The 27,612-nt window shown below is 43.0% G+C and overlaps 1 long non-coding RNA gene across 4 annotated transcripts; it reads left to right on the forward strand.

Moving 5' to 3' along the window:
- Positions 1-129: 129 nt before the first annotated feature.
- LOC144322945 (uncharacterized) lies at positions 130-27,612 on the forward strand. Of its 4 annotated transcripts, XR_013388526.1 has the most exons (6): positions 769-941; positions 3,611-3,745; positions 8,333-8,458; positions 15,867-15,965; positions 18,243-18,310; positions 26,430-27,612. It is a non-coding gene; the product is annotated as an uncharacterized LOC144322945 (long non-coding RNA). The 4 variants fall into 4 exon arrangements; XR_013388528.1 differs by lacking the exons at positions 769-941; positions 8,333-8,458 and adding an exon at positions 130-271; XR_013388527.1 differs by lacking the exons at positions 769-941; positions 8,333-8,458 and adding an exon at positions 650-748.

Below are 27,612 nucleotides of genomic sequence, written 5' to 3' on the forward strand. Positions count from 1 at the left end.
GTTCATTGAAAATTACTGAGAACTTTTAGGATCTCTGAGTTCTGTTCCTAATTGTTCCAAAGGCCCACCCCCTGTGACTAGACCAAGAGATTTCAGTGTTCCCTGGTGAACATTTTGTGGGCTTGGAGACCTAAAAATTCCTGTGGGGTAAAACGAGTGGCTGCGTACGTAATTGCCACTGCCACCGCACCACCAAAGAATCCCAAGGCCCTGGGCCCAGTAGCAACCTCATCCTGATCTAAACCCCGTTAGAGCATGTCTGGGAACCCAGGTACCCTAATGGTTCCCATTTATTCAACATGTATTACTGAATGCTATAGGATGTTGGTCCCTTTGTGGGTTCCAGGGTGGGTAGGAGTAGGGATTAAAAAGTAAAAATGTGTTCCCCATTTTCCTATAGGAAGGAGCAATATAAATCCTGAAAAGCTTCAGATCTATAGATGTTCTCTGCACATAGAGCATGGCTGGTCCCCAGCAGTGATCAGTAATGTTAAACTGGAGAAGATCTGACTTTCAGGGTACACTTAAGTTTGACAAGTTTCTTTAAATATCACCAATTCTCTCTAGTGTATATAGCTTTTTTAAAAAAGTCCAGGAATTCTTAGAATTCCTGGAGTTCTGGGGAACAAAGAGAAGATTGTCAGGCTGGAGAGATTCTAGTCCTTGGCTTTGTAGACCATTTATAAAATGGATGGCTCTGTGGTTGACCAAACCGCAGATGAGTTCCTTAGGGACCAACGTGGAATGTGTGTGTATCTAAGGCTTATTGGTGATTAGGAATGTTCCAAAATAATTCACATGGCAAGCACTGTGCTGAAAACATGGTGTTCTAGAAGTCCATCTTAGAGCCTAGAGTTCTTCCAGAAAAAAGCCTCCCTTCATATAACGGACCCTAAACTGCTTTGCACTGAGGAAGTGAACATTCTTATTAAGGAATCCATGTGAGTAAGGGATGACCCTGGAATAATTCTCAGGGAGGCCAGGAATGACCCCAAGCTCTTAAGTGCCTTGTTGCATCCTCTTAGGGTTCACATTCCTTTCCTCCAGAACACAGGTCGTGGTGTGTAACATTTATCCATGTGATTGATTACTGTCTACCATCCTCCACTAGGCTCTACCAATAAGGGATCAGCTATGTCCTTAGTCACTGCTGAGTCCCTAGAACCTAGTATAGTACCTGGCACAAAGTTAACACTAAGCTAATAAACCAGAACTTCTGGGGATGAACATATCCATTTAAGAGACACCATGATGTCCACTGGGTCAGTAAGTCCACCTGCTACTATTAGCCCTGTCAACTTACAATTCTGCTCATTCCCTGAAACTATTAAAGGAAAATATAGAATATACACACACAGGTATATATGCATATGCACACATGTACACATATGTATATACATACATATGTGTGTGTATCTGGGTCTCTGGCAAAATCATAAAGACAATCATCAAGCTGGGACAAATATATGCAGTACATATGATGACATATTAATACCCTTATTGTACAGTGGGGACTATAGGTTAAAATTAAAAGAGAGAGAATCTGGCTATGTCAAAGTCACTAGTGGCTTCCTTGTGTCTAATATGGCTGCATGCTGGGATTATCTTCAGAGCTTGCACAAACTCCGAGACCTAGGTCTCACCTCCTGACATTCTGACTTAATTGGTCGAGTGTGGCCGGGGCATTAGGAGGTCCCAAGAACAAGCCAAGTGATACCAATATGGAGCTAAGGTTGTAAGTCACTGATCGAAATGCAGATGACAAGTCATTCTGGAGCAGATTCTGTTAGTTTTGTGAGGAATCACTGTAAATCTAAGGCGTTACCCCTTGCTCCAGGGAGGAAGTGCTTCAGGAGGAAGGACTTTTCCTTGTGGCTTGACAAAGAGGGCAGGTTGGACAAAGAGGTACCCAGCATCCTTTCAGGAGAGAGGCAATCAAGATTTGGACTCTTACTTTTTTGAGATTCAACCTTCTAGTGAATCAAGATTGCTTTAGTGAAGTTGTATTAGGGAGGAAAAGATCCCAAAGTATCCCAAAAAGCTTTTCACGAGAGGAGGGAGGAGTCAGTGCTCAATACGAGGCCACATTTATAGCACTAACGAGCAAGACAGTGACAGATTGTTTTGGCACTCTTTCACCCAAAATGATTTTTTTGACCTGGTTCAATGCGTTTGGCCTAAAGTAAATGTCATGCAGCAATTGACAGTCCGATCAGGGTTGGGAGAGTGTCACTTCTCTCATGGAAAGATGGATAGTAGATTAGCAAAAAACCAGCAGATGTGCATCCTCGCTCCAGCTGGTTTGTGAACCCCTTGAAGACAGCAGTTGTGCACATCAGCTTCAGCCTTCTTTGAAGATATTAAAAGTATGGTTAATTATCAGCTAGCTCTCCACCCTCTTTTTTTTTTCAGCTGACGCTTAGCCTCAGATGCTCAGTTTCCTTTGCCTCTAAATAGTTTTCTTGGACTTGTGAGTGATACCTCATTGGAATGAGGAAGTCTTTCCCACAAGTACCTACTATGTGCTAAATGAGAAAGGTTAGAAGTATCTCAGCCATGGTGTTCAGCCTCTGGGACTCTGAACAATGGGGACAGAGGCTGTTGGCACCACCACTGGAAGACAGAATTCAATCCAAGTCTTAACAAACCTTGGAGTCCTTTGCATGTTCTTAGTGAGTCTGAATGAGTGTCACTTCAGATGTGGTGAGAAGCTGAAATGGAAACTATTACATCAAAACATTTCATTTGGTGTGTGTGTGGGGGGGTGCTGTTTGGAAAAATTTTAATTTTTTTAAGGAACAAAGAGAAGTTGATGAAAGGATTTGAGGTTATAATGACCGAAGTCTCCACTGCCTCCCTTTCCTCCCCCACCCTTCTTCCAAAATGGAGAAAAGAAACGAAGCCAGAGAAATGTCTTAAATATTATAAGTCTGGCAGACCTAGCTTTTAGCTAGGATAGCGTGTACTGGTAATACCTTTTAATTACAGTCATATAATTATAAATAGGAAAGAAATTAAAAGATGAAGATGTGGTTTGTAATGAAATTACCATAAATACCATGGCAAACTTTAAAGTCGTCATGAAAATTCATAACACAAAAACATGAATGTGGAGGTTAACTTCTACCAAGACTAGAATTAAAATTTTGTGGATTCGTGGTCTTCCTTGTTAGCTTGGTATTTCCTGCTAAGTACACATAGGCACCATTAGTCATGCAGTCACAAACAGACCTTTAAAAAGTCAGAGTCCTTATTGGCAACTCTTATGTTCCCTAAGCTACTTGGGCAAGCTGACATAGAAATGACTGGCTTCCAAAGATAAATGGTGGAACCATCAAAAGAAATCTCATCCAACTGCTGGACATTTTTAAAAAATTATTTTTCCTATTGGAATCAGGCACGTATTTTGTTTGTGATGCATGAGTTTATCTTGCAGTCTTTATCGAAACACCCATTTTACTTCCCACTGAACTGACACATTTTTACGATTGAGGGGAAGGAATTGTAACTGCAAACTGTCGCATTGGTCCTGGGGCCAATAACCTAAGCTATTAGATCAGAGCACTTGGGCAGGCTACATCATATTTTGGTGCCTTTGCTTTCCTTACAGGTTAGCTCCTGTTTGTTAAAATGCTGCTAATGAGATCAACATCATGAAGTTAATTTCTATAACCCTATTCCATAGCTGCAAACTACGAAGACATCTTGAAAACATGAAACGTTGATCAGAAGAGAGGTCAGATAAGTGAGTTTGGCTCACTCTTTTGCAAACCTTTTTCCAACATTGTGAAAATGTTTAACACATGTCTTAGTGATGGTAGATTGTGACCTCTCTGTACCCAACAAGAGGGATTTTTCTTTTTCTAAACCAAGGACAATTATTTTGCCACTTCTTTAGTACCATTAGCTTACCAGTTGGCACAATTAATTAAGGGGTATATTTTTATGTCTCTGCTATGGATAAGAAACTATGCTGTGATGGATATGTAAGATTAAAGATAGGACAGCAAAGTTATTACAAAGATGCCAGAGGAAAGTATTGAGAAAAAAGAAGAATAGAGGAGGCTTTGTATGCTGGAATTTTTTTTTTTTTTTTTTTTGGAATTTTTTTTTTTTAATCCAATGGATAATGAAGAGCCATTGAAGATGTTTGAGTGTGAAAGTGACATAATGAAAGTAGTATTTTGGGAAAATTGAAAGGGAGATAAATAGGGAGTTTGGTCACTGCCTGCCCTAAAGACACTGTGAGACAAGAATAAAGTGATGATCACTTTTCCTTAGTGTGAAACTATGGGAGAGCTAGAACCCAGCTACTAATACCAAGGGTGGGTGGAAGGTCTAGTTCCCAAGGATTTTCTCTTCCTCCCTCCCGCTGTCCCTGGTGGACTAGATGATTTCCAGTGAGGGATGCTGCTCTCTAAGCATTGTAGATGGAAGGAGAAGGAGGTGCTTGGAGAACAGGGCTACCTGACTGGGAGTGTGGATAGCTGTGTGTGGTAGTGGTAGTGGAGTTTGAAATGGTCAAGAAGAAGTGATCTCATTCCTCCAGACACCTTTCTAAACTCTCAGGAAAGTGTCAATGTGAAGGCCTGGGAGACTTTGGTTAGCCCTTCCATCTGGTGCCACATTGCTAACCAATTAATATGATGAACTTATTGAGGAAAATAGATTAGAGGAGTTTAATTGCTGTAAAAGACAATAAACTAAACAATCTATAATAAAGGAAGTTGGAGTTAATAGCTCAGAGAGCACAAGAATATAAAATAAATATAATATATATCCTCAAAGGAAAAAATATCAGAAGTAGAAACAGAGGGGTGCCTGGGTGGCTCAGTTGATTAAGCATCTACCTTCAGCTCAGCCCATGATCTCAAGATCCTGGGATGGAGCCTCTCGTCAGGTTCCCTGCTCAGTGGGGAGTCTGCTTCTCCCTCTTCCTCTGACCCCTCCCTGCTTGTGCTCTCTCTCTCTCTCTCACTTGTGTGCTGTCAATCTCAAATAAATAAATAAAATCTTAAAAAAAAAAACCAAACAGAAATGAACAGGATAAAGAAGATCCAACCAGAGATATTAGGTAAGAGGAAGGAAATAGATGATGAACTGAAAATCCCAGTAGATGGATTGAACAGCAGAATGGAAACCTTGAATAAAGTAATGAATGGGTTGGAAGACTAAGCCCTTAGGTATCAGAGAGATATAATACAGAGCCTGAATAGATAAAAGAAAAGTTAAGAGATATGGAATATAAAAAGAGAAGTGCCAATATAATAGGGATCCTAGAATGGAAAGTAGGTGAAGAAATATTTCAAGAATTATGATTATTTGTATAAAATATACATAAAAAGCTTTGGATCAAAAGGGCTTTTAGAGAATCCTACAGTTGAGATTAAAAAATCAACACCAGCCATATTATAAAGATTTTTAAGAACCTAGAAGACAAAGAAAAATTTCTAGATAATTTTTTAAAAATTCTAGATGATTCTTGACAGAGCAGATGACCTCAAAAAGAACAAGACTAAGCTGTTGTCACACTTCTCAACAGCAACACTGGATGCAAGAAGACAGTGGGGTAACACACTCAAAGTACAGGATGATACTCCTGGGATTTTATACCCTGATGAACTATCACTGAGATGCAAGAGGTGAAACAAAGATATACATACAAAATTTGGGAATGTTTGCCTCCCAAAGACATGCTTCAAAATGGTGGTGGAGGGGATCCCTGGGTGGCTCAGTGGTTTGGCGCCTGCCTTCAGCCCAGGGTGTGATCCTGGGGTCCTGGGATCGATCGAGTCCCATGTCGGGCTCCCTGCATGGAGCCCACTTCTCCCTCTGCCTCTCTCTCTCTCTCTCTCTTTCTCTCTCATAAATAAATAAATAATCTTTAAAAAATGGTGGTGGAGGATAAAGAATCATTCCAGGAGGATGCTAAGAGTAGAGAAAGTGTCTTAGTCAGTGCCCAGTCAGGAAAACAAATCATTTTAGATTGTTCAAGTTGAGAGGTATTTGAGGCAGTGAGGCAATTTACAAAGATACTGAAAGATCTGGAGAAGCAAAAGGGAAAGGATGGTTCTCCTGAGAGTTCAGGGAGTTGCTCCCACACCTGGGCTGGAGGCGGTGAGCCCACACTTGCTGTGGCCTATGTTGGACCAACACGGCCAGTGCTGCTGCAACCGCAGAGTCACCGACGCTCCTGGAACCACGGGGCTGCCACTGCTGCTGCAGTCGGGGTGCTATCAGAGAGAAACAGGTTGGCTCTGGCCCTTTTTTCCAGCTGCTGATCAGGGGCAGGTGCCTCTCAACGGCTAATGAGAATTTAGCTGGCAAGGAACTCAGGCAGTTTTCAGGCTTCCTGCTCGCTGCCTTTCTCCACAGAATAGAACAGTGAGTGTGGGCTAAGAACCAAAGACAAATATTTGGCCTGGGAACTACGGGTGTGGAAATAAACTAGAAAAGTTAGTTCCTGTCTAAATAAGGAGAACAGAGAGAAGATAAGAAAGGCGCATCTATATTAATCTAGAACAAAAACGAACAACACCAATATTTCAAGGACGTGACAGTGTGCTCAGGTGCCTCTCTGTTCTGGGTAAAGTCATAGATACTGGAAAATGTAAGACACGTAAGAAAAGTTCTGTCTCACTAGTCATCGGAGATGTTGTAACAAAGGCAACAGTGAGATAGCACTTCACAGACACGAGAAGAGCAAAAATAAAATTGAATGACTCCAATATTGGGAAGAATATGGTAAAAAAGGAACCCTCGTGCACGTGAGAGCAAACTGGTACAGCCACAGTCTGGCAATACTTAGGAAATCGGAGGAACCAGCCAACTTATTCCCAGGAATATGCTCCAGAGAATCACTTGCAACATATCGATATGAGCAATGCTGTCCATTGCTGCCTTGTGTGTGGTAGCAGACAGGGGGTGAGAACTTAGGTATCTATAACGAGGAGATTGAGTAAGGAAAACATGGGGATGTGTACTCTGGAATATGACCTAGGTACATAAGAACATTATGGATAGACCAAAAGTGTTCAGTGAAAATTATAGGATACAGAATAAGATATATAGAAAGATATTACTTATGAAAAATTATACACACACACACACACGTCTCTCCATAGCTTTTTTTTTTTAAGGATACTGTAGTGGGTTGAATGGTGGCCTCCCACAAGATAGGTCCACATCCTGAAATTTGTGAATTTTTTTTTTTTGAAAAAAAGTCTTAGCAGATGTGATTAAGTAAAGATATTAAGATATATTAAGATGAGCTCACCCCAGGTTATCTGAGCGGGCTTTGAAGCCAATGACAAGTGATCTTAATAAGAGACATACAGAGTAGAGACAAACAGAGAAGTAAAGACGGCCATGTGAAGACAGGCAGACATCAGAATAAAACTATTATTGTTTTAAGCTACCATGTTGGAGAGAGAATTTGTTACGACAGCTACAGGAAACTAATACCTATCCAAGAGCACGGATTTGCACATGTCAGAGTCGATGTCTCCACAAATGGGAGGTTATGAGTGTGGGGCAGACAAATACGGAGGGAAACATTGAGACAATAAAATAAGAGATGTGTCTTGCACACACTGACGAGACAATATGTCACAACACAAGCAGAGGCGGATTCCCTGCACCCAAGGGTTTAAAAATGTACTTTCCTGCTTCAACTTACCAGCATATCCTTTGCAATCTAGAAGGATGACATATTGTCTCTCTTTTCCAGTTGGGATTTTTACTTTTATTATTATTTATTATTTATTTTTTAAGAGACTTAATTTTTTTATTTGAGAACGAACATGAGCCGGGAGCAGGGGGAGCAGCACAGGGAGAGGGAGAAGCAGACCCCCTGCTGAGCAGGGAGCAGGATGTGGGGCTCCATCCCAGGACCCTGAGATCATGACCTGAGTTGAAAGCAGACGCTTAACCAACTGAGCCACCCAGGCACCCCTGGGGTTTTTACTTTTAAAGAATTATCTGGTCATGGGCTGTATATTTATCGATAAGGTTTAATTGTTTTTCACAATAATTTGGAAGAGCTCTCTTTTTTATATTACATAAAATATATTAGTTACAAACATTTTAGCAAATGGATTAGCTGTAAATGTATGTTGTATGAGATGTATCAGCTTTTAAATCCGTAGATGCTTTTAAATCTGTTGCCTAACTTTTGAATTTGGTGTATTTTTTGATCTAAAGAAGTTTGGGATTTTTTTACGTAGTCAAATCTGTAACAGAGATTTATACATTTATTTGTATCATAAAGTGAGCCTCAGTGAATCCCACTTTCTATACACATTGATGTACTTGTGTGTCTTTGACCTATAAGTCGCAGAAAAGCGATTCAGCAGAGAAGGAAGTGCTTGGTCTTGATCTGAAATCGTCCCTAGTACAACTTCTGTGACAAGTAGGAGCCCCAAGGAGCAGTTGGCATCGATGCTGCGCGTTCCATTTGGTACGTCTCACTTCTCTCTTCCCTGATTCACAGCCTTTACTAAAAGGCCAACTGGAGAAGCTTCTCTGGGAAATGCTCTGGATGTTGACAAGATAATGACCAGGGAGACAGGCAGGGATGGTCTTCAGCTTCAACTATGGAGATAATCCAAGTGTGGCTCCCTAGGGCGTGAATTCCTGCTGGTTTGCTGCTGTTATTTCTTGCAGGGCTGTTTGGCTCTAGGAACCCACCCTCTTTACTCCTTGCTGTCCTCTGACCATTTTCTGGTGGTCTCTGCCCTGGTTTCCTGTGGCTGCTGTAACAAATGGCTTTACATTTAGTGGCTTAAAGCAACACAGATTTACTATTGTGCTGTAGCTCTGGAAGCCAGAGCCCCCAAATCATTTTCCCTGGGCTAAAGTGAAGGCGTTGGCAGGGCTGGCTCCTTCTGGATCTTCTGAGGAGAGAAGAGAATGGGTTTTCTTACCTTTTTTAGCTGCTTGCGGCTGTCTATGCTCCTTGGCTGGTGACCCCTTCTCCACTCTCAAAGTTCCTCACTCCAAACCCTGCTCTGTCATCACATTGCCTTGTCCAACGGACTTGAGTCTCCCTGCCTCCCTCTTACCTTTGTGATTGCATTGGGCCCATCTGGATGCTGCAGGCTTTTTCTCCCCATCTTGGGAGATGTCCTTTTTGCTACGTAACGACGTCACAATCCCAAGTCCCAGGGATTAGGATGTAGACATATTTGGGGTCCGCTATTCAGCCTACCATGGCAAGGAGCACACTCAGAGCCTCCTTCCAGCCCATAGTGCTATGGGGCCTCAAATCTGCCTGTTGCCACAACACTTACCTGGTATGCCTGGGTTGACAGCTGAGCTTCTGGTGCCCCTACCAACTATAGGCTTCATTACAGCCCATCTTTGACCCAGTCTGTAGAGTTCATGTTCTTCCATGGTTTCTTTTCTTGCTTATGACCCCAGGTTGACATTTGGACAAGCTTTTGGCAGCCTCCTACCCTCTAGCAGACTATATGTCCTCTCACTATCAGCCATAGGGGAGAGAAGATCTCCCACTGATATGACTTGCAGAGTCACAGTGACACTGCTTCAGTCACTGGTCTACATGTGGACGCCACCTGTTATCCAGCCCGAGTTCTCCTTACCTGTCCTTGATCACATTACGCTACGTATCATTACCTCCTGGTTCCTCCTTCTTGAGGATGAAGGCCACAGCACACCCAGTCTTGCTTTGTCCCAGCCTCTATTCCACCTCTTCCTCACCGGACCATCAAAGTCTCATCTTTTCCGGGGCCAGATCCATCTGAGTTATGGCAGCTTGCAACCACATTGTGAATGCTCCTCCCTTGGGAAATATCTCCGAATGAAGCCGAACTTTTTAATGTTTTCTTTATAGATTTCTAGAGCTGTGACATGAGGTTACTGTCAGTGGCCCAGGGGTCCACAAGGATTTGTTCACAGTAGCAGGAGGCTGCCTTGGTGAACTGCGCACTGTGCTCTTCTGTACCATCTCCTCTCTCTTTAGAATCCATGCTTATGCTGTATACTAGCTATCTTTTGCTGGGTACCAATCACCCCCAAACTCAGCAGCTTAAAACAATAAATATTCATGGGATGCCTGGGTGGCTCAGCAGTTGAGCTCCTGCCTTCTGCCCAGGGTGTGATCCTGGAGTCCCAGGATTGAGTCCCACGTCTGGTTCCCTGCATGGAGCCTGCTTCTCCCTCTGCCTGTATATCTGCCTTTCTCTGTGTGTCTCTCATGAAAAAATAAATAAAATAAAATAAATAAATAAAATCTTCTAAAAAAAAATAAATATTTATTATCTCATAGCACTTGTGGGTTCAGAATCTGCAAAGTGAGGCTTATCTGGGTGCCTCTGACCTCCCATCTCTTGGAAAGTGACAATCACAGCACTGGCCAGAGGTGAAGCGGACTCAAGCCTCAGCTGGGACAGGATCCACTTTAAGCTTATGCCCCCAGCTGTTGGCAGGCTTCAATGGCCAGAGACTTCAGTTCCTTGACCTATGGGCTCCAGAGGGCATGTTGGCTTATTTCCCCCAGAGTGAGGGATGACAGAGATGGAGAAAGAGAGAGATGCCAAGACAGAAGCCATGGTATTCTCATAATCTAATCTTGGAAATAACATCCATCACTTCTCTATTCTATATCAAGAAGGGAGTCACTGAATCCAGCCCACAGTCAAGGAGAAGGGATCACACAAGGAGTGGGTACCAGGAAGCAGGGCTCGCTAGAGGCCATCCTAGAGATTGCTTCAAACCCCGTAAGAGGAGTTAGAGGAACAGGGTTCTATCTGAGTTAACATTGGCTTAACCCCACAACTCAGGTTCTCCCTTTCTGAGGCCTTTCTCTTCCTTTCCCCCAGCCTCCTCTCCAGGTTCTGTTTCATTAGCCAAACTAACCGAACAAAAGCCAAGAAGCTAACTCCCATGCCGATCACTTCTCCAAATGTCAAACTCTCCCTCCACAACCTGCCTCCTGCAGTTTGCTTTCTGAAATCCACAGCAGTCATTTCTTCTATTTTGTCCGGAGCGCATCGCAGTTCAGAGCGGGAAGGGTGCCCTGCAAGCAGCGAGCGCTGCGAGCTAGAAGGGGCTCCCTGCCTTCTTTAGAACCCATCCGATCAAAGTGGGACAATATGTTACCCCAGTTAGAGTGGGAAGGAAAATTAAAAAGCCCAGGACCTGCTGGGTCAGAACCACTCATCTGGATTTCCAGGAAAGCCTAAGGATTACTGAAATTCAGGTTTTATTTCCTCCTGGACTAGAAAGAAAATGGCCTATAGAGCTGCTAACACTTACTAGTGAGTCATTTCATACAAATGAATTAATCTGTGCTTTTTAGTTCCTTTATCTATAAAAGTAGGTAACGACACCTAACTCGGGATTGTACAGGGTTATCTGAAACAATCTACGTGAAATGGCCCGGTACGCAGGCAGCCTTCCACGGAGCTTCTCACCGTGCTCCTCCCTTCATACTTCAGTTATCCAGAAAGTTCATGGGGTTGACGTAGCTTGGCACTTGCAGGCCATTATTATCCAGAGTGTCCCAGTGCACGAGGAAAGAAAACAGCTTGGCCAGAGCGACTGTCCTTGTAGGGAGTGTCGGTGCGCGTGGAGCTGGCTCTCTGCCTGGATGCAGGGGTCAGTGGGGCTGCCGCCAGCCGTCTGCAGTGTTCGCCAGCGGAGTCAACTCACAGCCCTCCTGGCACCTACTGCTGGACTTGGGTAAACATAATTACAGCTTTTAAAAAGCAAAGAGGGAAAGCAACCAAGATCCCCACTCAGCATGTAAACAGGATGTCCACTGAATGGCAGCCGTGGAGATGTTTATGTTCTGTTCAAGGGACAATGGACAAAAGGCCTCTGGGAACCTTTACCGCTGCCTGGAGCCAGGGCCTGCCAGCAGGGCTGGTGGCTCGCTTCTTCCTGGCTCTGTGTTGTGGCTGCTGAGCCTCAACTGAGAGCTCTAGGGCTGTGCCGCCTGGAACCAGGTCTTTAGAGATGCTGGGCCTGGTTATCTGCGCCAGGCCCTTCATACATAGATAAGGGTATTCTTGTGTCCAGTGTTCGGTTCCCAGGGTACCTCCTGTGACCTGGAGGCTGGCCAGTTCAGGCCCCCACGGCATAATAATTTTAATGATAACCACCACTGACTCCAAGCGAGGCAGCTGGCCAAATACTTCATGTGGATTATCTCATTTAAGCCTCATGATGACCCTCTGAGATGGTTACACTGTCCTCATTTTATACCCAAAGAGGCTGTGCAGAGATAAGCAATTGGATTTGAAGTCGGATTATATAGAGTCTCAAACCTGTGCTTACATGGTAAGCTAGGTGAAGGCACGGACCATCGGTCAGGTTCACTTCATCTCTGTGGCCCAGCACAGTGTCTGAGAAAACTCTGTTGAATGAATGATTAAAAAGCAGTTCTATCAGAATGCCCTTCTGCACTGATTTTCTGGGGAGCACCTCCTCCCCCAGTAGTGAGAGTGTGTTACATGCTTTATTCTACATAATAAAATATTAAGTAGTCACCAGGGCCCTGGTGACTCGGGGCCCTCCCTGGTCAATGCTGATTGCATCTGGGGCTTGGGTATGGGCTGAGGCGTCAAGGCAGTGACTAACTGGCCAAGTGTCTAACCAGAAAGCCAAGTCCAGTGTTTTAGTCCAGTGACCTCTGGCATCACAGGCATGGAAAGCATCTCTTGAGACGTCCAATCCAGCCTATTCCTGTGGCAGTAGGAACAGCGAAAGCAGATGCCTGTCTCAGGGTCTCAGTCAATGTACAGCCTCTGGGGTGGGGGGGGGTGGGGGTTGCTGTCTCTCTCCAGAACTGGGGGTAGGTTGGCATGGAATTATGAAGATAGGCTGAGTAGATTTCCCAGGAATGCCAGGACGTGGTACCTGAACTTTTATAATCCCAAATGGAACTGGTGGAGACCCAACAACCTTTGGTCTTCTAATTCTTTTTTTTTTCTTTTTAAAACTATTAATTATTATTATTATTGAAGTATAATCAATATACAGTGTTGTATTAGTTTCAGGCATACGATATAATGATTTAACAATTCTATACATTGCTCTGTGCTCCTCATAAGTGTGCTCTTAATCCCCTTTATTTCACCCATCTTCCCATTTACCTCCCCTCTGGCAATCATCAGTTTGTTCTCTGTATTTTAAGAGTCTATTTTTGTTTGTTTGTTGATCTCTTTTTTCCTTTGTTCATTTTTTTTGTTCTTTTTTGTTTGTTTTTTATATTCTCCTAAATTCCACATAGAAATGACATCATATGGTATTTGTCTTTCTCTGACTTATTTCTCTTATTTCACTTAGCATTCGACCCTCTAAGCCCATCTGACTTTTGAAAAGAAAGGAAGGGACATGCTTGTTCTGCAGGATGGATCAGGACATCAGAATTCTCCTTTCCAGAAGAAAGCATGGCCTTTATTCTAAATCTGAACTCTTAAGTTAGAGGGGGATACAGCCTTCTTCCTTTCGATGCAGGTATCCTTCTGGGGGAGGCACCCAGGTGGTGGCAGTGACTCTCCCTGACACCGATCATTTCCCTTCCTGGAGCTGAGGCCATGATTACCTCTGTATTGTTTAGCAAGTTACAGTCAATTGCAGGTAGTTGCTTTAAAATGGCCTAAATTGTCAGGACACCTTTGGAAAAGAAAAGCATGTCAAAGATTGCCCAATCTGGTATTGTTTTGGTGACGGTAAAATGCTGGAGATGGTGAGGTCCTGTGCTATGTGTGTGTATGGGTGTGTTCATTGTTGGTAGGTTTTTTTTTTTTTTTTTTTTTTTTTTTTTTTTTTTTTTTAGCCATCATACTCTGATTTATGGAAGCCTATGCCACAGATCCCAGACCCATCGATTGATGTCCTGTAGGGATACACCAGACCTACCAATAGGCCTGGGGTTTCTGGAAAAGTCTGGAATCAAAGATATCATTCGGTGTTCTCCTCAGTGTCTCTTTTCCTTATGCTCATTCCTTTCCGCACACAGCATGACCTTCCACTGTCCTGCTGCCTCTCATCATTCAGCCCCCAGTCCAGTCTAGCTTCCATTCTAGTGGCTTCTCACACAAAGTGCAGCACCATGAAATAGGGCATTCTGTTCATCTCCCCTGGCCTGCCAGTGTTTAATATTTTATTTATCTTGTTATATGAAGAGAGATCCTATACTTGTTGCTATCACTAAATTTGGAATAAGCTGGAAGGAAATATTCTGGATCTCTAACCGCTTCTGCCCACATTTCCAGTACAAACTGCATTGACCTTCTTACCTCTCCAATCTGCTTGAGTCAGTGGCAAATTTTGGTCTTTATCCTCTGCATATGTGACCTGATCCCTGGTCTCCGGCCCAGTTCTACACACACACACACGAATGCGCACACACACGGGTACTTCGCACCCTCTCGATACTTAAAGAATCCCCCATTTGTGGATATAACAATCAAGCACCCAGGGAAAATGGTGGGTTATTTTCTTGGGCTCAGTTCTTCTTAGTTTAATAACAATATCTAAGGGACATGAAGATAATGGTCCATGTTTGGAGAACTCCTCTTTCTTACTCTCAACTTATCCCCCGTTAATTGCTATTGGATATGAATATTCTAACACATTTCAGAGCTGGTTCCAACTTTCCAGGTATGGGTTTGACTGAGCCTCTGCTGAATGTCACACTGGTCAGCCAGTAGGGAATCACAGAAGTCCCAGTTGAATTGGTAGGAATTAAAGATGTGGAAAACATCAGTACTTACCTTTGGTGCAAGTGGCCTTCCTGCTCTGGAATAAATTTTATGAGAAGCAAAGTAATTTAGAATAATTTTCCATTCAAGTAACTTTTCTGCGCAGGTCACGGCAGCCACTGTCACATATAGAACCCAACCTGTCACTAGGAATTGTGACCCCACCCACTTCTTGGACTATTGAAACCCACCCATCTTGTGCCAGGAAAAGCTATGCTCCTTCCCTCTGCTTTCCCTCTTTCCCGTAGTCTCTACACGGCTAATGCTTCCACTCAGCCGTGCTCCAGCTCTAAGCCTCTTCTCTGTGATGGGACTGCTGGTTCCATAGGGTTCCAGCCATGCTAGATGTCTCTGGAAAGCACCATGCCCCTCCTACCAAGCTTGGCCAAGACTGAGAGTTCTTTCCAAGGTAAAGCAGACATCACAATATCTCCCAAAGTGACAGCTCATTCAACCAACCTTAGAGCTGAAGAATTACCTTGATAATTCAGTTTTATAACTAGCTTGCTAGAGACCTAGAGGAAGACTGCAAATACAGAATAGTTCAGGTTCAGGAAATGAGCAGGATTGCTCAAGTGTCTGGGCCTTGGGCCCTGATCGACAGCCCCAGAGTTTGCTTTTCCTTAATTCTCTGGGACCTGGGGGCCCTGTACAGTAGGAACTTTCCTTGGTGGTCTTCCTGGGCACTCCATGTGCCCACACATGTTTATAAAACTCCCATCAGCAGTATTTTCATTCACATGAAGATCTATTGGGGCACATGCAGATTTTTTTCTAGGCTAGATTCAGAATTATTGCATTTTCTGAAAAATAAAGATATTAGCTGTAGTTACATTTGAGAGGCAGGAATTTTTTGTTTAATGATCCGTGTTTTCTACACTTAAAAACCAAGGACGAACTAAGATTCCAAGAACCCAGCAGATGTTTACTGTTAAACCTGAAAACATTTCTCAATCCCACTTACTGTCACTTTTCTCGATTAAGAATCTGTATAGTGAGAGTCATGTTTTCCAAGGCCCTAACGTGTCTTACAATTTTCCCTTTTGGTTACTGCTTAAATAAACACCCAGATGTGCTATTTTACAGATCATAAGATGTATCAAATGTGCTCCTTTCATTCTCTGTATCCCACAGGGTGCCTTAGCCTCTGGATTTTGGAGCTGAACTCAAGTTCTTTGTCAAGCTAAGCTACAGAAGACGTTGCTCTCAGTCTCTCTCAGTTGGAAGGAGCAGGTGACAGTTGTGGTTCACATCCCACCTCTGGGTGACTTTGCTGGCAGGGCAGGGCTCTCCTGGATCTGCTGTGCAACAGGGTAGGAGGGGAAGTGGCTGCAACAAAAGATTGTGGGTTCTGCTGACCGTCATTTGGCTCAGTCACTAGAAGAACAAACATGATCATCAAATAGATGCTCTTGACTGATATGTATTGAGAAGAGTCTTGGAGGCTGTGGGAAGCAAGGGAAAGGGGATAAAGATGTAGGAAGATGGGCAGCCTCGGTGGCCCAGCAGTTTAGCGCCGCCTTCAGCCCAGGGTGTGATCCTGGAGACCAGGGATCCAGTCCCACGTCGGGCTCCCTGCATGGAGCCTGCTTCTCCCTCTGCCTGTGTCTCTGCCTCTCTCTGTGTGTCTGTCATGAATAAATAAATAAAATCTTAAAAAAAAAGATGTAGGAAGAGCTTGAAAACTGATTTCAAGTCCATTAGGGTTGCTGATAGAGACTATTCATGATTCCAAGTGTTTCTCTGAATTAGTCACGGGGCTCTTTTAAATCGAGTGTTTCTTTGTAAAAGAGAAAGGGTGTGTGGGGGGCAGTTAGCAGATTCCCAAAAAATGTAAATTGGATTTTGGCAGAAAACCCACTTCTTTTTGCAATTAGAGAGTCATGCAAGTCTCAGGAATGGCAAACATGTGTTTGAAGGACATCCGACCTTGGTGTGGCAAGGGATGCAAAAGAAGCAGCATTGGGGTTTGATGTGCAGTTTTCATTCAAGGTAGCAAGTGTGTTGGGTAGCAGTGTGGCCAAGCAGTGTGGCCGAATATTAAGAACGGAGCAACTATTCAACAAGTGTTTACTCATGCCATTTGCTGTGCTATGTGCTGGGGATACATAGTTACGAGGACATCCTAAGACCCAGATGGTTCCTTACATCACACAGAGGCTAGGATGAAAGTTCCTTGTGCGTTGTCATGAATGTACTGTGCCTTTACTGGGGTCCTTTCTTGTGCAGCTTAGAATTCGGTGGGTAATTGCAATGCATGTAATACAGACCAGTAGAGGAGGCTAACCCCAGTTCACTATCCTGCGTGTGAACTAGATAGCTAGTCAGTTTTTCTCTTGACCATTTACTCTCTAAAACCTTGGCAGGTTGTGTGATTATAAAAGTTAGGAAAATAGTTTGAGATTCACGAGGGCAAGTTTGTTCTTGCAAACTTTGTGCAAGATATATTTTTAAATATTTTATTTATTTATTTTAGAGAGGGAGCAGTGTGGGAGGAAGAGGGACAAGCAGACTCCTTACTGAGTGTGGAGCCTGATGTGGGGCTCGACCTCACAACCCTGAGATCATGACCTGAGCCACAATCAAGACTAGGACACTTAACCAACTGAGCCACCCAGGTGCCCTTGTGCCAGATATTTGTGTCAGATGGCTGCCAAGTAAGCTTTGAGAAAGATGCAGTTTTCAAAGACTTTTTAAAAAATGTCACTTATGGTATTGATGTGGATCATTCACTATGACCCAAATAGTTTATTTCTTCATACAGACCCTGGAATAAAAGTTGACAAAGTTTGTTGCCATGAATATACTGTGCCTTTGCTGTGACGATTTCATCAGATTTACCTAGGAAACAATTTTGACTTTTCTCTACAAACAAGTTTAATTGTAGGAAAAACACTACCACCCACTGAAGATCTTTTGCTATTCATGTTTGGATTTTCAACCCCAGGCTGCAAGGCTCATTCTATTGGAATCACTCTGCTAGTTGACCTCTTGTGAACTGTAATGTGAAGTCAGAAACAGAATTTCATCCGAGCCACACTAAGGCTTCTGAATTAGAGCCAGGAAGTATTTTATTTGATGCATCATACATCATAAAGCCAACATCCTGTCCGATGGTCCCAGTGGCATTAGCATGGATGGCTGGGTGGAAAACAGGGGCAGGAGGGATGTTAAGGATGGGTGTGAATATAAAACCACATTGGCCTTGATTCTGTATCTTGTACACTCCAAACTTCTCCCCAGGCTATGACCTTTGTACTCTCTGTCCCCTCCTCCTGGAACACACTTCCCTGTGATTTTTGAGAAACTCCGTCCTTCTTATCATTTAATATTCCCTTCAATGGCATCTCCTTTGGGAGGGGGCACTCCTTGACCACCCAGTTTAACAATGCCCATCTCTAGTCACTCTTAATAACATCACTTGATTTTATTTTCTTCAAAGCACATCTATGAAATGACCTTGTTATTTGTTTACGTATTGACTTGTTCATTTTTTTTTCTCCTTCACAGAGCAAAAACCTCTCTGACTTCATAAAACCTTAATCTCTGGAGCAGTGCCTGGCATATTAAGGGACTCAGTAAGTATGTGTTGGAGGCATGAATGCCCCCTGCAATATCACCAGTTCCTCTACTTTGTAATGCTTCCACCCTTCCACACTCTTCCATCCCAACATCCCAGGGTTCTTTTTTTGTGACAACTGTCCCAGAAGAAAAAGTATTGCAAATGTGGGAAACATGATAGAACATGAAGTGTGGTATAATGTTGAATTAGCCTCATAAACTGTGAATCATAAATCATGGTTCCATCTGCTCTGTGACAGAGTGAAAACAGCAAAATTTTCCACAAGATAGGAACTAAAAACAAAAGGGAAGCCATGAGTTTCAACTCATGGAGAGGCTGTTACTATTATTTTGGATTGTCTCCTCTCTTCCCTGATCCTCAGTAACCACTTTAGTCATGCTATGCCTTTTTGGAACAGGCCCAGGACTCTTATTCATAGCAGACATTGGTTTCTTCCAATCTAAATGCTTCTGCCTCATAGCTCTGTGCCTGGCACCTAGAAGCCATGCAACAAGTATTTATTGACTCTCAAAGGTAAATCCCACTATTACAGATTTATTCTTCTGAGTCAATTATGTTACTCTTTTTTTTTCTAAAATGAAGACATCCTTTAGAAGAGGTAACCTATAAAAGAAAACTATTCCATTCACAATCCAGTATTAATTTGTGTATCTCATTGAAAGACTTGATGCGGTATAGGGTTTTTTGACTGTGGGTCATTATTTGGGCAGGAGAGCCTCTGAGTGAGGGATGGTAATGGGCAGCAAAAGGTCACAAAAGGCTGTCCTGAGGAGTGATGGGACATTTGGAGAGGACAGAGGAATGAAGAGTTTCAAGACAACTGATTTGCATCACAATTTTGCCTAAGGCCTATATGGTGAGGGATGCTGTTTTGGAAGAATTGGTGCTTTCAGATTATGCCCTATTGGCTAAATGCATAGCGAAGGTCTATCCTAGGACTGACCAAACTACAGTTTTATTTAGAGGAAGTCAGGTTAAAATGAACATCAGTACACAGATGACATTTCTGAAGGCTTCCCAGGAAACGGATAGCACCTACTGACTCGGGAATGGAAATGAGGGGCGGCAGGGTAGTGGATGGGTCTATAGAGTTTTGCTCTCCTCTTTATAACCTATTGTCAAGTTTTGATTTTTTCCATGACAATGTACTGGCTTCACAATTATAGAATTTAAAAAATCACTCGCTTTTAAAGAGTTTACATATTGATAAAATTAACAAGTCAGGAAACGACAGATGTTGATGAAGATACGGAAAAAGGACAGCCCTCATATACTTTTTGTGGAAATGCAAGCTGGTGCAGCCTCTCTGGAAAGTAGTATGGAGGTTTCTCAAAAAGTTGAAAATACCCTACGGCCTAGCAATTGCACTACTGGGTATTTATCCACATATATATACACAATGGAATACTACTCAGCCATCAAAAAATGAAATCTTTCCATTTGCAATGACATGGATGGCACTAGAGGATATTACGCTAAGTGAAATAAAGTCAATCAGTGAAATACAATTATCTTATGATCTCACTCATATGTGGAATTTTTTTTTAAGTTCTCTCTTCTCTTGAGTTTAAAGATTTTATTTTTTTTAATTTTTATTTATTTATGATAGTCACACAGAGAGAGAGAGAGAGAGAGAGAGAGGCAGAGACACAGGCAGAGGGAGAAGCAGGCTCCATGCACCGGGAGCCCGACGTGGGATTCGATCCCGGGTCTCCAGGATGGCGCCCTGGGCCAAAGGCAGGCGCTAAACTGCTGCGCCACCCAGGGATCCCCATATGTGGAATTTAAGAAACAAAACAGAAGATCATAGGGGAAGAGAGGAAAAAATAAAACAAGATGAAATCAGAGAAGGAGACAAACCATAAGAACTCCTAATCATAGGAAATAAACTGAGAGTCACCAAAGAAGACTGATGAGTCACTGGCCTCTATCTCTGAAACTAATAATACATTACGTTAATTAATTGAATTTAAATAAAATTTAAAAATATTTATAAAAAAGAATTTTAAAAGGGAAAAAAGAAAAATATTTTTACCAATTAAAAAGCTAGCTGAATAAAAATGAATAATATCACAGCAATTATAAGAATAGTAGGGAAATGTCACAACAGGATTCAAATTAATTCAGATGGTCTCCAACATACAATGGCTCTACTTAGGATATTTTGATTTATGATAGTGCGAAAGCCGTAAGTATTCAGTAGGAACTATACTTCAAATTTTGAATTTTGATTTTTTCCTGGGCTAGTGAGATGTAGGATGACAGCACCCTGTGATGCTGGGCAGCACAGCCAGCTGAGACTCCCAGTGGCCAGGAATCATGAGAGAAAACAACCAATGTCCATAAAGCCATTCTTTCACTTTGAGTATTCAATAATTACATAAGATATTCAACACTTTGTTACAAAATACGCTTTGTGTTAGATGATTTTGCCCAGTTGTAGGCTAATGTCAGTGTTTTGAGCACGTTTAAGGTAGGCTAGGCTTAAGCTGTGTTTGGTAGGCTCGTTGTATTAAATGCATTTTTGACTTAACAACTTAGTGATATTTTCAACTTAGGAGGAGTTTATTAGGACCAAACCCCATTGTAAATTGAGGAAGAGCTGTACACTAATATAAAAAGAAAAACCTTGCATTTGCAAAACATTATTAACATTATTCATGTCCATTATTCATTGTCCATTTTCCATTCTTCTCTGTAGAATATTGTCAGCCCTCTGAAGACATATAAGCAGCTCTAGAAGCAGACCCAGCAATGGTTCTAGAAGGCAGACCCTCAGACTTAAGCTTCTCTCATATACTGCCCCCTGTTCTACTCTACTCTCCTTGTGGTCTGATTCTTTTTCTCTCCCTCTCTCATTACCCATAGAGACTGCTGCCTCTTTGAGGGTTTCAAATCCCACAAGAAAATTGACCGTCACTGTGCAGTAGTCAGGGTAGGAATGGTTTCCCAGGCTGCTTTACTACCCGTGTATCTTCACCATAAAATGTAATCACCTGAGAGCATGTGCAGATGTACCTGATATTTTCAACCTGAACGTTTCTAACATACCTTCTGCACTTACATGAAATCTGAATTACTTCCTTACATTGAGAACACACTGGATAGATTTTCAAGCTCCCTACTGCAGCAGAGAGAAGGACTTTCCTGTTACATTCCCCTCCTATAATGACGGGCTGTTTAAGTCATAATTACACATAGGGGAAGAGGGTTTGCACTACAGGGATGAAGGTATCATGATCTATAGCTGTTGGAGAGCGTAGGTTTTTGCAACTATCATCTGCTTTTGGAACAACATACCTTGTTTAGTCTAGAAGATACTGAGCGAGCAGGGCACCAGGGTTTTACCTAAACATTAGTGAAATGCTTTGGAGAATTGTGGTTTGTGTAAGAGAAGAATCGTACAGAGCTGCAGTGATATTAGACTTACATCAAACAATTTTGGGTATTTCTTTTTCATTTTCTACTGTCTTAATTTCGAGTTTTGAAAGTGTAGGAGACTCTCATTTGGGAGAACAGTGGATGTGACCTTATTTGGAGCAGTGGGGAAGATCACGGAAATTGTTGAGGCATCTTCTCTCTCTGTGATTTCTTTCAGCATGGGCACAAGTTCACATTTGTCTAACTTTCCCATAATTTCAATAATGGGAATTATTGAATTATTATAATTTCACAATAGTAATGTGTTTCCGAAAAACTCCTTGCAGTAATACTGCTTGTAGGTAAAAGAATGGAATGTCCATTGAACTTATTAATGCGTACTTTAAAAATTTACAAAGTCTATGTATATATGTACCTGAACCTTGACAGAGAAATCTCTCTGTCCACCAAACATATGTTCGGCCCTTTTATAAGGGGACGCTTGTTCTCTGACATGCAGCGTAGAAGGGAAAGTGTTCAGGGGGGTGGCACCCAGATAGAAGCAATAAGTCATTGGGATGAAAAGTACAGCGTAGGGAATACGTCAATGGTATTATAATAGCATTGTGATGGTGACAGATGGAGCTACACTTGTGGTGAGCACAGCATAATGGAGAGCTCTCAAGTCACTGTGATGTACACCTGAAACTAATGTAATATGGTGTGTCCACTATACCTCAATTAAATAAATAAGTAAATAAAAAATTGGTATTTACACACACACACACACACACACACACACACACACACAGGAGCCAGTATGTATCACTTCTGGGCTGGGGTTTTAAGAAGCAGATGTGCATTTTCCAGTGTACCTTTCTCCAGGATTCCATTGGATGCCGAGTACACTAAGGCTTCAGAGGCTGGCTTCCTGAATCGCTATGTGGAGAGAAGCCTCCTGTCAACTAGGGACACCTACATTGGGCTATTTACCTAGCAAGGGAAAAAAAATCTTGTGCAAACGCTCTGGGATTTGCAGTTTATTTATTCCCTCACTTAAGGGTCAGGAAACTTTTTCTGTAAAGAGCCAGATAGGAAATATTTTAGGCTTTGTGGGACACACATGGTTCCATCTCATGTTCTTCCTATTTTTATTTTTATTTTTTTTTGTATTTGCCAAAAATGTTATTTATTTTTTCCAGCTTTATTGAGGTACAATTGACAGATAAAATGCTAAAATATTTAAAGTATACAACATGACGATTTGATATACGTGTATCTTTTTTTTTCTTTTTTTTTGCTGTCCTTCAAAGATGGAAAAATCATTCTTAGTTCACAGACTATACAAAAACGGCTGCAGACTTAACAAACACACAACCTTCTAATACAAAGCAAAACGACAAAAACCCTGTACAACAAAACAGTGTGAACGGTGCTTGAGATATTACCAGTATCTGCCAGTAAGCAAGCGATGAAGGCTAAAGAAAACCATAGGGCCGCCTGGAGTCACCATTGCACCCTGAGGATAGCTGCATGTGGCTCTCCTGGTGTGGCTCCCAAGTGCCCCCAAGGCACACAAAATCCAAACTGGTTCTCATAAATGCAATGAATACTTCCAAAGCATCAAGCTACTAAAAAAGTTAAACTTGTGCAGCTCCTACTGGCATTCATCAGGTTATGACCATGTTGTGGCTTCCGCTTCCCACCTTCTTGCTTCGTCTGCATATGGCACTTTATTTATTTATTTATTTATTTATTTATTTATTTATTTATGAGGGAGACACAGCATGAGTGAGAGCGAACACAAGCAGGGGGAGTGAGAGAGGGAAAAACGGACTCCCTGCTGAGCGGGGAGCCCGATGAGGGGGTCGATCCCAGGACCTTGACATCAGAACCAGAGCTGAAGGCAGATGCTTAACTGACTGAGCCACCCAGGTGTCCCAAGCATATGGCACTTTTTTAAAAAAAGGATTTTATTTATTTATGAGAGAGAGAGAGAGGCAGAGACACAGGCAGAGGGAGAAGCAGGCTCCATGCAGGGAGCCCAAAGTGGGACTCGATCCCAGGACTCCAGGATCAGGCCCTGGGCCGAAGGCAGGCGCTAAACCCCTGAGCCACCTGGGCTGCCCCATATGGCACTTTTTATACCATTCTTGGTACCTGGTTCACTGCTGGATCCAAGTGGAGTCTTCAAATACAGATCAAGACCAACTAGTGCATCTGGAGGCTCTGTGTGGTGAGACCCCAGCCGGCTTCTCCATTTCCCTGTGCCCTCACCATCTGGGCCTTTTCCGTGGTTGCCAGGACTCCCAGCTGGGAGGGTGGCGCTGCTGGCACCCAGGTCTGCCCTTCCACCCAGGCCCTCAGCCCGGTCAGCACGGAACCTGAGACCACTCAGAACCTCAGGGGTGTCATCGTCCAACAACAGGGGGAGTCCACACATGCCGGGCCCCTGTGCAGCAAGTATGATGACGATTTCTAAGAATTTACAGTGGTGTGAGAAGAGCTCGGGAGGATCTTAAATGAGCAGAGCAGGATTGAAAATGATATATGCAGTACGCTCCCCATGGTCGAAAACGACTTGGAGGAATCACACCCACATGGTAACGTCGGGGTTCCTGGCTGGTGGATTGATCTGAAAGAATTCTGTTCCCTGTGCTTTGAAAAATGTGTACAAACAACTTTGTGTTATTTTGTAAGTGACCAAGAAATGAACGGTAGTCCTTTCTCCAGAGTCTTTGGAGAGCTCTACCAGCCTGGGTCTTGTGCCCCCAGAGCCTCTTAGGGGACCCTGAGCCCATGTGCGGGACGAGAGCAGGACAGGAAAAGCAGGTGAAGCATAGTTCTGAATATGAGTCGACATCAGGTTTGAACGAGGGGAGGTCAAGATCCGGAGCAACTGTTGTCCCCTGAGCTCCACTCCTCTTGGCCTGCAGGCATTCGATGTGTCTGAGACCCCACTGTCTTCTCTCCATAGTCCTCGCACACTCTGGGTGTCCTCCGTCACCCCCTTTCCCTCCTGAGCCCTGGCATGGGGGGCAGAGCAAGCAAGAAGGCTGTGCCTTCCCCTCACACTGTCCCCCTTCCCGAGGGGGTGAGGGCAGACGCCTCCCCACGCTCTGCTCTTGCACCTCCGGCCCACCGTCCACACCCCACCTGTGACCTCTCATCTTTCTCATGTGATCACACTGGGGGTGCTGCAACCATCCCCCATGGGTCATCATTTTGTGTGTTGTGCACACGCGTGCACATGGATGCATGTGCTCCCCGGAGCATTTATTGGTACTCTGCTAGCACAGGGCCAGGCATGGCAGGCCTGTGTTCAGCCCCCCAGCAAATTGCCCTCTGCTTAGGGTCAGGCATTACTCTAGGTGCTGGGAACCCAAGAAGTCAGATGGGAAAGGGCCTGCGCCCCTCGGAGCAGACTTTCCCCTGGGGAGATAGACAGTAAGCAAATACATATAGGCTGTCATGTCGAGCAGGGCAAAGGGTCATAAGGACAAGGCTGAGGAAGGGGCCTAGTGACCTGGGCTGGAAGGTGCCTTTAGGTAGACTGGTCGGAGAAGGCTGGTTTGTGGAAGCTCCATTTTAGCAGAGGTTTTGACAAAGTGACTGAAAGAGCTATGTGAAGTGTGGGAACAAGTGTTCTGGCTGAGAGGCCAGTAAGTGCAAAGGCCCTGAGGTAGGAACAAGCTTCATTTCTGCCCTGTTCTTGTGGAAGAGGCAGATAAGTAATCAGGCAATAGGAATATTATGTGATAGACACTTATCACTTAGCGTTTATAACTGCCCAACCTTTCTGGCATTTAAAAATGGATGTTATCTGTTGTCTGTTCCTCTAGGAGAAAACAAGCTCCGTGAGGACAGAGGTTTTACATTGTTCACTACAGAATGTCCAGGACCTAAAACAGCAACAGATGCACAGTAGATGCATAATACTGTTTAAGTGGAGGAAAGAGGGGTGCCTGGGTGGCTCAGCAGTTGAGCCTCTGCCTTTGGCTCAGGGCAGGACCCAGACTGGGATCCAACTTGGTGGACAGAAATTGAGTCCCCATCTCAGAAGAGACTTCTCGGGAAGTATCAAATCCACATAGAGTATCTAGGAAGCCAAAGGAATGTTTTCATCATTATTTCCTTCAAAGACAGACCAGGCAGGACTAGCCCTCAATTTTATACTTGGGGAGGTTTACAGAAGTATTAGAGACGGAAGAAATTAATAATTACTGAATATCCATTATCCTTGATAGATTAATTAGAAAACTACCATCCAGAATGTGCACAAGACCACACAGCTAGTAAAAGAGTGGTTACTTAATTAGTTCTGGAAAATTAGAGCAGGATTCCTTGCCTCACAGCAAATCTCCCCAAAAGCAGTCTTACTCTCATGCCAACAAGTCTCCATTCAGGTTTCATTCTGTCTCTTTAGATCTCATGGGTCAAGTCACTACCTCTTTAGATTCTGCATACCTGCGTAAAGCCTAGCGCATCACACACACAAATGCTTGTTGAGAGATAGAAGAAAAAACTTAGTCACTAATACTTTGTATAAATTAGCATTAGTCTATTGATTATTTTTCCTTCATATGCTATTAGTGAATAGAACATTCGTTAATTATAACAGCAACAAGGTATTCTCCATCTAAGTTAATGGCTACCAAATTCATCCATTTGCTTGGTCCCAAATCCTTGGGGTCATCTGCAACCCTTCTCCTCTCACATGGTACATCCATTCAATCCTGTTGTTTCTTCTTCAGGAGGTGTCCCGATATGACTAATGCTCACGATCTCCCCCGTTACCACCCTGATGCAAGCCACCTGTCTGGACCACTGCACTAACTTCCTAACTGGCTTCTGGGCTTCTGTCCTTGCTTCTTCCAGTGTATTCTCCAAATAGCAGCCAGAGTGAATCCTATGAAAACGTGTCAGATCACATGACTTCTACATGCTCTGTGAAATAGAAAAATGAAGAATGTCAACAAAGCCAAAATCAGTTTGTGGAAATAGTTGATAAAATTTATAAACCTTTAACAATACTGATCAAGAAAAAAGAGAACACACAAATAACCGTGTTAGGAGTGAAAAGGAGGCACTATTAGAGGTCCTACAGACATTAAATGACAAGGGAATATGATGGTCAATGCATCTGCCAATAAATTCAAGGACTCAGATGATGTGAACAAACTCCTTGAAAAACACACATTATAATAAATCTGACAAAAAAAAGGAGAGAGAACATTTCTAACCCCTCTATTTCTTAAGGAAATTGTATTCAAAATGAAAAACCTCCCACAAAGAAAATCCCAGGCCCAGATGACTTCACTGGTGAATTCTCCCAAACACTGAAGGAAGAAATAATGCTGACTTTACAGAAACTTGGTCACCATTAGCTGTTGTTATTATGATTAACATCAGTATGGTTTCCATAAGTCTCCTGCCTCCTTTTCTGGCATCTATCTTAAAACGAAGAGGACAGAACTTTTCATAGTCTGCTAGAAAAAGTCATGATTCCATAGGAGGTTAGTTTGTAGATCTTTCCTCTCCTAGCTGTGTCTGTTTGATTCAGAATGGTATGTGGTGTTTGCACAACGCTCTCTACATTGCTGTTGTCTCTGACCTAAGTCGTGTTTTTTTTTTTTTTTTTTGACCTAAGTCGTTTTTAAACCTTTTACACAAAACCAACTGTTCCTCTGAGACTTGAGAAGAAGGTCTGCCAAGTATGATCAAGAAATCTTCAGGATTCTATCACACCTGGTTTTTTGGTGATTTTTTAAAAAGATTTTATTTATTTATTCATGAGAGACACAGAGAGAGAGAGAGAGAGGCAGAGACACAGGCAGAGGGAGAAGCAGGCTCCCTCTGAGGAGCCCAATGCGAAATTTGATCCCAGGACCCCGGGATCATGCCCTGAGCCAAAGGCAGACACTCAACCACTGAGCC

The sequence above is a fragment of the Canis aureus genome, chromosome 11 (assembly GCF_053574225.1).
Source record: "Canis aureus isolate CA01 chromosome 11, VMU_Caureus_v.1.0, whole genome shotgun sequence".
NCBI lineage: Eukaryota > Metazoa > Chordata > Mammalia > Carnivora > Canidae > Canis > Canis aureus.